This window comes from Schistocerca serialis, unplaced genomic scaffold (genome assembly GCF_023864345.2).
Source record: "Schistocerca serialis cubense isolate TAMUIC-IGC-003099 unplaced genomic scaffold, iqSchSeri2.2 HiC_scaffold_370, whole genome shotgun sequence".
NCBI classification, from domain to species: domain Eukaryota; kingdom Metazoa; phylum Arthropoda; class Insecta; order Orthoptera; family Acrididae; genus Schistocerca; species Schistocerca serialis.
Genome location: NW_026047944.1, coordinates 1 through 12,533, shown reverse-complemented (window position 1 = coordinate 12,533; position 12,533 = coordinate 1). Strand labels below are relative to the sequence as shown.

At 53.6% G+C, this 12,533-nt stretch overlaps 9 non-coding genes and 1 pseudogene across 9 annotated transcripts; all 10 read right to left on the bottom strand.

The window, feature by feature from the left end:
* Positions 1 to 735: 735 nt before the first annotated feature.
* LOC126445954 (5S ribosomal RNA) lies at positions 736 to 854 on the bottom strand. The gene has a single exon (XR_007583163.1). It is a non-coding gene; the product is annotated as a 5S ribosomal RNA (ribosomal RNA).
* Positions 855 to 1,983: 1,129 nt separating this feature from the next.
* LOC126445982 (5S ribosomal RNA) lies at positions 1,984 to 2,102 on the bottom strand. Its single transcript, XR_007583187.1, has one exon. It is a non-coding gene; the product is annotated as a 5S ribosomal RNA (ribosomal RNA).
* Positions 2,103 to 3,233: 1,131 nt separating this feature from the next.
* LOC126445975 (5S ribosomal RNA) lies at positions 3,234 to 3,353 on the bottom strand. Its single transcript, XR_007583182.1, has one exon. It is a non-coding gene; the product is annotated as a 5S ribosomal RNA (ribosomal RNA).
* A 1,132-nt stretch (positions 3,354 to 4,485) lies between these two features.
* On the bottom strand, positions 4,486 to 4,605 carry LOC126445976 (5S ribosomal RNA). Its single transcript, XR_007583183.1, has one exon. It is a non-coding gene; the product is annotated as a 5S ribosomal RNA (ribosomal RNA).
* Positions 4,606 to 5,736: 1,131 nt separating this feature from the next.
* LOC126445979 (5S ribosomal RNA) lies at positions 5,737 to 5,854 on the bottom strand (annotated as a pseudogene).
* A 1,134-nt stretch (positions 5,855 to 6,988) lies between these two features.
* LOC126445978 (5S ribosomal RNA) lies at positions 6,989 to 7,107 on the bottom strand. The gene has a single exon (XR_007583185.1). It is a non-coding gene; the product is annotated as a 5S ribosomal RNA (ribosomal RNA).
* A 1,100-nt stretch (positions 7,108 to 8,207) lies between these two features.
* Positions 8,208 to 8,326, bottom strand: LOC126445981 (5S ribosomal RNA). The gene has a single exon (XR_007583186.1). It is a non-coding gene; the product is annotated as a 5S ribosomal RNA (ribosomal RNA).
* A 1,127-nt stretch (positions 8,327 to 9,453) lies between these two features.
* LOC126445977 (5S ribosomal RNA) lies at positions 9,454 to 9,572 on the bottom strand. Its single transcript, XR_007583184.1, has one exon. It is a non-coding gene; the product is annotated as a 5S ribosomal RNA (ribosomal RNA).
* A 1,126-nt stretch (positions 9,573 to 10,698) lies between these two features.
* Positions 10,699 to 10,817, bottom strand: LOC126445965 (5S ribosomal RNA). The gene has a single exon (XR_007583173.1). It is a non-coding gene; the product is annotated as a 5S ribosomal RNA (ribosomal RNA).
* Positions 10,818 to 11,944: 1,127 nt separating this feature from the next.
* LOC126445953 (5S ribosomal RNA) lies at positions 11,945 to 12,063 on the bottom strand. The gene has a single exon (XR_007583162.1). It is a non-coding gene; the product is annotated as a 5S ribosomal RNA (ribosomal RNA).
* Positions 12,064 to 12,533: the final 470 nt, after the last annotated feature.

Below are 12,533 nucleotides of genomic sequence, written 5' to 3'. Positions count from 1 at the left end.
ATTCGCACCATTCCTATCTCTGTCCCCGTCCCCGACTTGTCCCGACTTTGCTCGACTGCCGCTCGCTGCCGCTCGGGTCGTGGCCCATATGACAGTACAAGCACGACAAACATCTGCGAGACGGCCGTGGGCCTAACGGGCGTGTCCGAGACGCCGTTTGCGGCGGGGTAGGGCAGCGCCGTGCCGTGGAAAGGTGGCGAAAACAGGGACGCAGGACACAGGAGGGTCGCCAAAGCATCCATCTCTTCTAGCGACGAAAGAGAAATTTTTGTTTACAAATCTGCAGTCGTACAATGCAACAAAACAATAAGCCCTGACGTATTTCAGAACGTATCTGTCGGTTCGTACTGTTCTGTTATCTCCAGAGACTCTTTGGAAATCTTCCTTGGCACATTCTTCTTCGAGCTGAGGCCATTAATATCGTATCTTATGTTTATTACAGTCGTTTATTTTCAATTTTTTTTTGTTGGAACTTTGCACTGCTACGAAACAGTAGGAGGCCCTGGCTTATTTCAGATCACATCTGTCGATTCGTAGTGTTTCGTTATTGTCAAGGATTTCTTGGCACGTTTAAATTGCTGAAGGAAGCATCTTTGTCACAACGGAAAGGTAGTATGAAAAGAGGGCTGGCAGGGGTAGCGATGCAAAAAGGAGAAAATGTAAGGGATCCAACAGCACCTTTCTTTTTTTATTGGGCTGCCAGGGGTAGCGACATAATAACAAAAAAAAGAAGGGAGCCAACAGCACCCGGGTTTCCCAGGCGGTCACCCATCCAAGTACTAACCGGGCCCAATGATGCTTAACTTCGGTGATCGGACGAGAACCGGTGCAATCATCATGGTATGGCCGTTGGCACTCATGTAATGTAGGAGCACGGCAGAATACGCGTTCGGCTTCTCTCCCAATACACAAAATGTTAGTTTTCCGCCGCATTTGACGAAAGCACTTCCTTCCGCAACAGCCCAGCTCCTCGAGGACGGCGCGGGGGGCGCGCCCGGCGTCCCAGCGGAGCGACGGCCGAATTAGCGGGCGCACCGCCGCGTGTGTGAGACGCACTGCTGCTCGTTGCACGTCCTGTCATTCGCTGGGCGCGTGCAGCCTTCGACACTAGCGGAGGGCGCATCTTGTCCCTGGTGTCCAGCGGAGGGCCTGTGCGGGGTGTGGCAGTGTCGTGCTGGAGGGCGCCACTGGTAGCGATGTGGGCTTCCTCGCCTCGCCTCACACCAGGTGTCTGCGTAGTTCGCAGTGCAATTCGCACCATTCCTATCTCTGTCCCCGTCCCGACTTGTCCCGACTTTGCTCGACTGCCGCTCGCTGCCGCTCGGGTCGTGGCCCATATGACAGTACAAGCACGACAAACATCTGCGAGACGGCCGTGGGCCTAACGGGCGTGTCCGAGACGCCGTTTGCGGCGGGTAGGGCAGCGCCGTGCCGTGGAAAGGTGCGAAAACAGGGACGCAGGACACAGGAGGGTCGCCAAAGCATCCATCTCTTCTAGCGACGAAAGAGAAATTTTTGTTTACAAATCTGCAGTCGTACAATGCAACAAAACAATAAGCCCTGACGTATTTCAGAACGTATCTGTCGGTTCGTACTGTTCTGTTATCTCCAGAGACTCTTTGGAAATCTTCCTTGGCACATTCTTCTTCGAGCTGAGGCCATTAATATCGTATCTTATGTTTATTACAGTCGTTTATTTTCAATTTTTTTTGTTGGAACTTTGCACTGCTACGAAACAGTAGGAGGCCCTGGCTTATTTCAGATCACATCTGTCGATTCGTAGTGTTTCGTTATTGTCAAGGATTTCTTGGCACGTTTAAATTGCTGAAGGAAGCATCTTTGTCACAACGGAAAGGTAGTATGAAAAGAGGGCTGGCAGGGGTAGCGATGCAAAAAGGAGAAAATGTAAGGGATCCAACAGCACCTTTCTTTTTTTTATTGGGCTGCCAGGGGTAGCGACATAATAACAAAAAAAAAGAAGGGAGCCAACAGCACCCGGGTTTCCCAGGCGGTCACCCATCCAAGTACTAACCGGGCCCAATGATGCTTAACTTCGGTGATCGGACGAGAACCGGTGCAATCATCATGGTATGGCCGTTGGCACTCATGTAATGTAGGAGCACGGCAGAATACGCGTTCGGCTTCTCTCCCAATACACAAAAATGTTAGTTTTCCGCCGCATTTGACGAAAGCACTTCCTTCCGCAACAGCCAGCTCCTCGAGGACGGGCGCGGGGGGCGCGCCCGGCGTCCCAGCGGAGCGACGGCCGAATTAGCGGGCGCACCGCCGCGTGTGTGAGACGCACTGCTGCTCGTTGCACGTCCTGTCATTCGCTGGGCGCGTGCAGCCTTCGACACTAGCGGAGGGCGCATCTTGTCCCTGGTGTCCAGCGGAGGGCCTGTGCGGGGTGTGGCAGTGTCGTGCTGGAGGGCGCCACTGGTAGCGATGTGGGCTTCCTCGCCTCGCCTCACACCAGGTGTCTGCGTAGTTCGCAGTGCATTCGCACCATTCCTATCTCTGTCCCCGTCCCGACTTGTCCCGACTTTGCTCGACTGCCGCTCGCTGCCGCTCGGGTCGTGGCCCATATGACAGTACAAGCACGACAAACATCTGCGAGACGGCCGTGGGCCTAACGGGCGTGTCCGAGGACGCCGTTTGCGGCGGGTAGGGCAGCGCCGTGCCGTGGAAAGGTGCGAAAAACAGGGACGCAGGACACAGGAGGGTCGCCAAAGCATCCATCTCTTCTAGCGACGAAAGAGAATTTTTGTTTACAAATCTGCAGTCGTACAATGCAACAAAACAATAAGCCCTGACGTATTTCAGAACGTATCTGTCGGTTCGTACTGTTCTGTTATCTCCAGAGACTCTTTGGAAATCTTCCTTGGCACATTCTTCTTCGAGCTGAGGCCATTAATATCGTATCTTATGTTTATTACAGTCGTTTATTTTCAATTTTTTTTTGTTGGAACTTTGCACTGCTACGAAACAGTAGGAGGCCCTGGCTTATTTCAGATCACATCTGTCGATTCGTAGTGTTTCGTTATTGTCAAGGATTTCTTGGCACGTTTAAATTGCTGAAGGAAGCATCTTTGTCACAACGGAAAGGTAGTATGAAAAGAGGGCTGGCAGGGGTAGCGATGCAAAAAGGAGAAAATGTAAGGGATCCAACAGCACCTTTCTTTTTTTATTGGGCTGCCAGGGGTAGCGACATAATAACAAAAAAAAAAGAAGGGAGCCAACAGCACCCGGGTTTCCCAGGGCGGTCACCCATCCAAGTACTAACCGGGCCCAATGATGCTTAACTTCGGTGATCGGACGAGAACCGGTGCAATCATCATGGTATGGCCGTTGGCACTCATGTAATGTAGGAGCACGGCAGGAATACGCGTTCGGCTTCTCTCCCAATACACAAAATGTTAGTTTTCCGCCGCATTTGACGAAAGCACTTCCTTCCGCAACAGCCAGCTCCTCGAGGACGGCGCGGGGGGCGCGCCCGGCGTCCCAGCGGAGCGACGGCCGAATTAGCGGGCGCACCGCCGCGTGTGTGAGACGCACTGCTGCTCGTTGCACGTCCTGTCATTCGCTGGGCGCGTGCAGCCTTCGACACTAGCGGAGGGCGCATCTTGTCCCTGGTGTCCAGCGGAGGGCCTGTGCGGGGTGTGGCAGTGTCGTGCTTGGAGGGCGCCACTGGTAGCGATGTGGGCTTCCTCGCCTCGCCTCACACCAGGTGTCTGCGTAGTTCGCAGTGCATTCGCACCATTCCTATCTCTGTCCCCGTCCCGACTTGTCCCCGACTTTGCTCGACTGCCGCTCGCTGCCGCTCGGGTCGTGGCCCATATGACAGTACAAGCACGACAAACATCTGCGAGACGGCCGTGGGCCTAACGGGCGTGTCCGAGACGCCGTTTGCGGCGGGTAGGGCAGCGCCGTGCCGTGGAAAGGTGCGAAAACAGGGACGCAGGACACAGGAGGGTCGCCAAAGCATCCATCTCTTCTAGCGACGAAAGAGAAATTTTTGTTTACAAATCTGCAGTCGTACAATGCAACAAAAACAATAAGCCCTGACGTATTTCAGACGTATCTGTCGGTTCGTACTGTTCTGTTATCTCCAGAGACTCTTTGGAAATCTTCCTTGGCACATTCTTCTTCGAGCTGAGGCCATTAATATCGTATCTTATGTTTATTACAGTCGTTTATTTTCAATTTTTTTTTGTTGGAACTTTGCACTGCTACGAAACAGTAGGAGGCCCTGGCTTATTTCAGATCACATCTGTCGATTCGTAGTGTTTCGTTATTGTCAAGGATTTCTTGGCACGTTTAAATTGCTGAAGGAAGCATCTTTGTCACAACGGAAAGGTAGTATGAAAAGAGGGCTGGCAGGGGTAGCGATGCAAAAAAGGAGAAAATGTAAGGGATCCAACAGCACCTTTCTTTTTTTATTGGGCTGCCAGGGGTAGCGACATAATAACAAAAAAAAAAGAAGGGAGCCAACAGCACCCGGGTTTCCCAGGCGGTCAACCCATCCAAGTACTAACCGGGCCCAATGATGCTTAACTTCGGTGATCGGACGAGAACCGGTGCAATCATCATGGTATGGCCGTTGGCACTCATGTAATGTAGGAGCACGGCAGAATACGCGTTCGGCTTCTCTCCCAATACACAAAATGTTAGTTTTCCGCCGCATTTGACGAAAGCACTTCCTTCCGCAACAGCCAGCTCCTCGAGGACGGCGCGGGGGGCGCGCCCGGCGTCCCAGCGGAGCGACGGCCGAATTAGCGGGCGCACCGCCGCGTGTGTGAGACGCACTGCTGCTCGTTGCACGTCCTGTCATTCGCTGGGCGCGTGCAGCCTTCGACACTAGCGGAGGGCGCATCTTGTCCCTGGTGTCCAGCGGAGGGCCTGTGCGGGGGTGTGGCAGTGTCGTGCTGGAGGGCGCCACTGGTAGCGATGTGGGCTTCCTCGCCTCGCCTCACACCAGGTGTCTGCGTAGTTCGCAGTGCATTCGCACCATTCCTATCTCTGGTCCCGTCCCGACTTGTCCCGACTTTGCTCGACTGCCGCTCGCTGCCGCTCGGGTCGTGGCCCATATGACAGTACAAGCACGACAAACATCTGCGAGACGGCCGTGGGCCTAACGGGCGTGTCCGAGACGCCGTTTTGCGGCGGGTAGGGCAGCGCCGTGCCGTGGAAAGGTGCGAAAACAGGGACGCAGGACACAGGAGGGTCGCCAAAGCATCCATCTCTTCTAGCGACGAAAGAGAAATTTTTGTTTACAAATCTGCAGTCGTACAATGCAACAAAACAATAAGCCCTGACGTATTTCAGAACGTATCTGTCGGTTCGTACTGTTCTGTTATCTCCAGAGACTCTTTGGAAATCTTCCTTGGCACATTCTTCTTCGAGCTGAGGCCATTAATATCGTATCTTATGTTTATTACAGTCGTTTATTTTCAATTTTTTTTTGTTGGAACTTTGCACTGCTACGAAACAGTAGGAGGCCCTGGCTTATTTCAGATCACATCTGTCGATTCGTAGTGTTTCGTTATTGTCAAGGATTTCTTGGCACGTTTAAATTGCTGAAGGAAGCATCTTTGTCACAACGGAAAGGTAGTATGAAAAGAGGGCTGGCAGGGGTAGCGATGCAAAAAGGAGAAAATGTAAGGGATCCAACAGCACCTTTCTTTTTTTATTGGGCTGCCAGGGGTTAGCGACATAATAACAAAAAAAAAAGAAGGGAGCCAACAGCACCCGGGTTTCCCAGGCGGTCACCATCCAAGTACTAACCGGGCCCAATGATGCCTTAACTTCGGTGATCGACGAGAACCGGTGCAATCATCATGGTATGGCCGTTGGCACTCATGTAATGTAGGAGCACGGCAGAATACGCGTTCGGCTTCTCTCCCAATACACAAAATGTTAGTTTTCCGCCGCATTTGACGAAAGCACTTCCTTCCGACAACAGCCAGCTCCTCGAGGACGGCGCGGGGGGCGCGCCCGGCGTCCCAGCGGAGCGAGACGGCCGGAATTAGCGGGCGCACCGCCGCGTGTGTGAGACGCACTGCTGCTCGTTGCACGTCCTGTCATTCGCTGGGCGCGTGCAGCCTTCGACACTAGCGGAGGGCGCATCTTGTCCCTGGGTGTCCAGCGGAGGGCCTGTGCGGGGTGTGGCAGTGTCGTGCTGGAGGGCGCCACTGGTAGCGATGTGGGCTTCCTCGCCTCGCCTCACACCAGGTGTCTGCGTAGTTCGCAGTGCATTCGCACCATTCCTATCTCTGTCCCCGTCCCGACTTGTCCCGACTTTGCTCGACTGCCGCTCGCTGCCGCTCGGGTCGTGCCCATATGACAGTACAAGCACGACAAACATCTGCGAGACGGCCGTGGGCCTAACGGGCGTGTCCGAGACGCCGTTTGCGGCGGGTAGGCAGCGCCGTGCCGTGGAAAGGTGCGAAAACAGGGACGCAGGACACAGGAGGGTCGCCAAAGCATCCATCTCTTCTAGCGACGAAAGAGAAATTTTTGTTTACAAATCTGCAGTCGTACAATGCAACAAAACAATAAGCCCTTGACGTATTTCAGAACCGTATCTGTCGGTTCGTACTGTTCTGTTATCTCCAGAGACTCTTTGGAAATCTTCCTTGGCACATTCTTCTTCGAGCTGAGGCCATTAATATCGTATCTTATGTTTATTACAGTCGTTTATTTTCAATTTTTTTTTGTGGAACTTTGCACTGCTACGAAACAGTAGGAGGCCCTGGCTTATTTCAGATCACATCTGTCGATTCGTAGTGTTTCGTTATTGTCAAGGATTTCTTGGCACGTTTAAATTGCTGAAGGAAGCATCTTTGTCACAACGGAAAGGTTAGTATGAAAAGAGGGCTGGCAGGGGTAGCGATGCAAAAAGGAGAAAATGTAAGGGATCCAACAGCACCTTTCTTTTTTTATTGGGCTTGCCAGGGGGTAGCGACATAATAACAAAAAAAAAGAAGGGAGCCAACAGCACCCCGGGTTTCCCAGGCGGTCACCCATCCAAGTACTAACCGGGCCCAATGATGCTTAACTTCGGTGATCGGACGAGAACCGGTGCAATCTCATGGTATGGCCGTTGGCACTCATGTAATGTAGGAGCACGGCAGAATACGCGTTCGGGCTTCTCTCCCAATACACAAAATGTTTAGTTTTCCGCCGCATTTGACGAAAGCACTTTCCTTCCGCAACAGCCAGCTCCTCGAGGACGGCGCGGGGGGCGCGCCCGGCGTCCCAGCGGAGCGACGGCCGAATTAGCGGGCGCACCGCCGCGTGTGTGAGACGCACTGCTGCTCGTTGCACGTCCTGTCATTCGCTGGGCGCGTGCAGCCTTCGACACTAGCGGAGGGGCGCATCTTGTCCCTGGTGTCCAGCGGAGGGCCTGTGCGGGGTGTGGCAGTGTCGTGCTGGAGGGCGCCACTGGTAGCGATGTGGGCTTCCTCGCCTCGCCTCACACCAGGTGTCTGCGTAGTTCGCAGTGCATTCGCACCATTCCTATCTCTGTCCCCGTCCCGACTTGTCCCGACTTTGCTTCGACTGCCGCTCGCTGCCGCTCGGGTCGTGGCCCATATGACAGTACAAGCACGACAAACATCTGCGAGACGGCCGTGGGCCTAACGGGCGTGTCCGAGACGCCGTTTGCGGCGGGTAGGGCAGCGCCGTGCCCGTGGAAAGGTGCGAAAACAGGGACGCAGGACACAGGAGGGTCGCCAAAGCATCCATCTCTTCTAGCGACGAAAGAGAAATTTTTGTTTACAAATCTGCAGTCGTACAATGCAACAAAACAATAAGCCCCTGACGTATTTCAGAACGTATCTGGTCGGTTCGTACTGTTCTGTTATCTCCAGAGACTCTTTTGGAAATCTTCCTTGGCACATTCTTCTTCGAGCTGAGGCCATTAATATCGTATCTTATGTTTATTACAGTCGTTTATTTTCAATTTTTTTTTGTTGGAACTTTGCACTGCTACGAAACAGTAGGAGGCCCTGGCTTTATTTCAGATCACATCTGTCGATTCGTAGTGTTTCGTTATTGTCAAGATTTCTTGGCACGTTTAAATTGCTGAAGGAAGCATCTTTGTCACAACGGAAAGGTAGTATGAAGAGAGGCTGGCAGGGGTAGCGATGCAAAAAGGAGAAAATGTAAGGGATCCAACAGCACCTTTCTTTTTTAAAAAAGAAGGGAGCCAACAGCACCCGGGTTTCCCAGGCGGTCACCCATCCAAGTACTAACCGGGCCCAATGATGCTTAACTTCGGTGATCGGACGAGAACCGGTGCAATCATCATGGTATGGCCGTTGGCACTCATGTAATGTAGGAGCACGGCAGAATACGCGTTCGGCTTCTCTCCCAATACACAAAATGTTAGTTTTCCGCCGCATTTGACGAAAGCACTTCCTTCCGCAACAGCCAGCTCCTCGAGGACGGCGCGGGGGGCGCGCCCGGCGTCCCAGCGGAGCGACGGCCGAATTAGCGGGCGCACCGCCGCGTGTGTGAGACGCACTGCTGCTCGTTGCACGTCCTGTCATTCGCTGGGCGCGTGCAGCCTTCGACACTAGCGGAGGGCGCATCTTGTCCCTGGTGTCCAGCGGAGGGCCTGTGCGGGGTGTGGCAGTGTCGTGCTGGAGGGCGCCACTGGTAGCGATGTGGGCTTCCTCGCCTCGCCTCACACCAGGTGTCTGCGTAGTTCGCAGTGCATTCGCACCATTCCTATCTCTGTCCCCGTCCCGACTTGTCCCGACTTTGCTCGACTGCCGCTCGCTGCCGCTCGGGTCGTGGCCCATATGACAGTACAAGCACGACAAACATCTGCGAGACGGCCGTGGGCCTAACGGGCGTGTCCGAGACGCCGTTTGCGGCGGGTAGGGCAGCGCCGTGCCGTGGAAAGGTGCGAAAACAGGGACGCAGGACACAGGAGGGTCGCCAAAGCATCCATCTCTTCTAGCGACGAAAGAGAAATTTTTGTTTACAAATCTGCAGTCGTACAATGCAACAAAACAATAAGCCCTGACGTATTTCAGAACGTATCTGTCGGTTCGTACTGTTCTGTTATCTCCAGAGACTCTTTGGAAATCTTCCTTGGCACATTCTTCTTCGAGCTGAGGCCATTAATATCGTATCTTATGTTTATTACAGTCGTTTATTTTCAATTTTTTTTTGTTGGAACTTTGCACTGCTACGAAACAGTAGGAGGCCCTGGCTTATTTCAGATCACATCTGTCGATTCGTAGTGTTTCGTTATTGTCAAGGATTTCTTGGCACGTTTAAATTGCTGAAGGAAGCATCTTTGTCACAACGGAAAGGTAGTATGAAAAGAGGGCTGGCAGGGGTAGCGATGCAAAAAGGAGAAAATGTAAGGGATCCAACAGCACCTTTCTTTTTTTATTGGGCTGCCAGGGGTAGCGACATAATAACAAAAAAAAAGAAGGGAGCCAACAGCACCCGGGTTTCCCAGGCGGTCACCCATCCAAGTACTAACCGGGCCCAATGATGCTTAACTTCGGTGATCGGACGAGAACCGGTGCAATCATCATGGTATGGCCGTTGGCACTCATGTAATGTAGGAGCACGGCAGAATACGCGTTCGGCTTCTCTCCCAATACACAAAATGTTAGTTTTCCGCCGCATTTGACGAAAGCACTTCCTTCCGCAACAGCCAGCTCCTCGAGGACGGCGCGGGGGCGCGCCCGGCGTCCCAGCGGAGCGACGGCCGAATTAGCGGGCGCACCGCCGCGTGTGTGAGACGCACTGCTGCTCGTTGCACGTCCTGTCATTCGCTGGGCGCGTGCAGCCTTCGACACTAGCGGAGGGCGCATCTTGTCCCTGGTGTCCAGCGGAGGGCCTGTGCGGGGTGTGGCAGTGTCGTGCTGGAGGGCGCCACTGGTAGCGATGTGGGCTTCCTCGCCTCGCCTCACACCAGGTGTCTGCGTAGTTCGCAGTGCATTCGCACCATTCCTATCTCTGTCCCCGTCCCGACTTGTCCCGACTTTGCTCGACTGCCGCTCGCTGCCGCTCGGGTCGTGGCCCATATGACAGTACAAGCACGACAAACATCTGCGAGACGGCCGTGGGCCTAACGGGCGTGTCCGAGACGCCGTTTGCGGCGGGTAGGGCAGCGCCGTGCCGTGGAAAGGTGCGAAAACAGGGACGCAGGACACAGGAGGGTCGCCAAAGCATCCATCTCTTCTAGCGACGAAAGAGAAATTTTTGTTTACAAATCTGCAGTCGTACAATGCAACAAAACAATAAGCCCTGACGTATTTCAGAACGTATCTGTCGGTTCGTACTGTTCTGTTATCTCCAGAGACTCTTTGGAAATCTTCCTTGGCACATTCTTCTTCGAGCTGAGGCCATTAATATCGTATCTTATGTTTATTACAGTCGTTTATTTTCAATTTTTTTTTGTTGGAACTTTGCACTGCTACGAAACAGTAGGAGGCCCTGGCTTATTTCAGATCACATCTGTCGATTCGTAGTGTTTCGTTATTGTCAAGGATTTCTTGGCACGTTTAAATTGCTGAAGGAAGCATCTTTGTCACAACGGAAAGGTAGTATGAAAAGAGGGCTGGCAGGGGTAGCGATGCAAAAAGGAGAAAATGTAAGGGATCCAACAGCACCTTTCTTTTTTTATTGGGCTGCCAGGGGTAGCGACATAATAACAAAAAAAAAGAAGGGAGCCAACAGCACCCGGGTTTCCCAGGCGGTCACCCATCCAAGTACTAACCGGGCCCAATGATGCTTAACTTCGGTGATCGGACGAGAACCGGTGCAATCATCATGGTATGGCCGTTGGCACTCATGTAATGTAGGAGCACGGCAGAATACGCGTTCGGCTTCTCTCCCAATACACAAAATGTTAGTTTTCCGCCGCATTTGACGAAAGCACTTCCTTCCGCAACAGCCAGCTCCTCGAGGACGGCGCGGGGGGCGCGCCCGGCGTCCCAGCGGAGCGACGGCCGAATTAGCGGGCGCACCGCCGCGTGTGTGAGACGCACTGCTGCTCGTTGCACGTCCTGTCATTCGCTGGGCGCGTGCAGCCTTCGACACTAGCGGAGGGCGCATCTTGTCCCTGGTGTCCAGCGGAGGGCCTGTGCGGGGTGTGGCAGTGTCGTGCTGGAGGGCGCCACTGGTAGCGATGTGGGCTTCCTCGCCTCGCCTCACACCAGGTGTCTGCGTAGTTCGCAGTGCATTCGCACCATTCCTATCTCTGTCCCCGTCCCGACTTGTCCCGACTTTGCTCGACTGCCGCTCGCTGCCGCTCGGGTCGTGGCCCATATGACAGTACAAGCACGACAAACATCTGCGAGACGGCCGTGGGCCTAACGGGCGTGTCCGAGACGCCGTTTGCGGCGGGTAGGGCAGCGCCGTGCCGTGGAAAGGTGCGAAAACAGGGACGCAGGACACAGGAGGGTCGCCAAAGCATCCATCTCTTCTAGCGACGAAAGAGAAATTTTTGTTTACAAATCTGCAGTCGTACAATGCAACAAAACAATAAGCCCTGACGTATTTCAGAACGTATCTGTCGGTTCGTACTGTTCTGTTATCTCCAGAGACTCTTTGGAAATCTTCCTTGGCACATTCTTCTTCGAGCTGAGGCCATTAATATCGTATCTTATGTTTATTACAGTCGTTTATTTTCAATTTTTTTTTGTTGGAACTTTGCACTGCTACGAAACAGTAGGAGGCCCTGGCTTATTTCAGATCACATCTGTCGATTCGTAGTGTTTCGTTATTGTCAAGGATTTCTTGGCACGTTTAAATTGCTGAAGGAAGCATCTTTGTCACAACGGAAAGGTAGTATGAAAAGAGGGCTGGCAGGGGTAGCGATGCAAAAAGGAGAAAATGTAAGGGATCCAACAGCACCTTTCTTTTTTTATTGGGCTGCCAGGGGTAGCGACATAATAACAAAAAAAAAGAAGGGAGCCAACAGCACCCGGGTTTCCCAGGCGGTCACCCATCCAAGTACTAACCGGGCCCAATGATGCTTAACTTCGGTGATCGGACGAGAACCGGTGCAATCATCATGGTATGGCCGTTGGCACTCATGTAATGTAGGAGCACGGCAGAATACGCGTTCGGCTTCTCTCCCAATACACAAAATGTTAGTTTTCCGCCGCATTTGACGAAAGCACTTCCTTCCGCAACAGCCAGCTCCTCGAGGACGGCGCGGGGGGCGCGCCCGGCGTCCCAGCGGAGCGACGGCCGAATTAGCGGGCGCACCGCCGCGTGTGTGAGACGCACTGCTGCTCGTTGCACGTCCTGTCATTCGCTGGGCGCGTGCAGCCTTCGACACTAGCGGAGGGCGCATCTTGTCCCTGGTGTCCAGCGGAGGGCCTGTGCGGGGTGTGGCAGTGTCGTGCTGGAGGGCGCCACTGGTAGCGATGTGGGCTTCCTCGCCTCGCCTCACACCAGGTGTCTGCGTAGTTCGCAGTGCATTCGCACCATTCCTATCTCTGTCCCCGTCCCGACTTGTCCCGACTTTGCTCGACTGCCGCTCGCTGCCGCTCGGG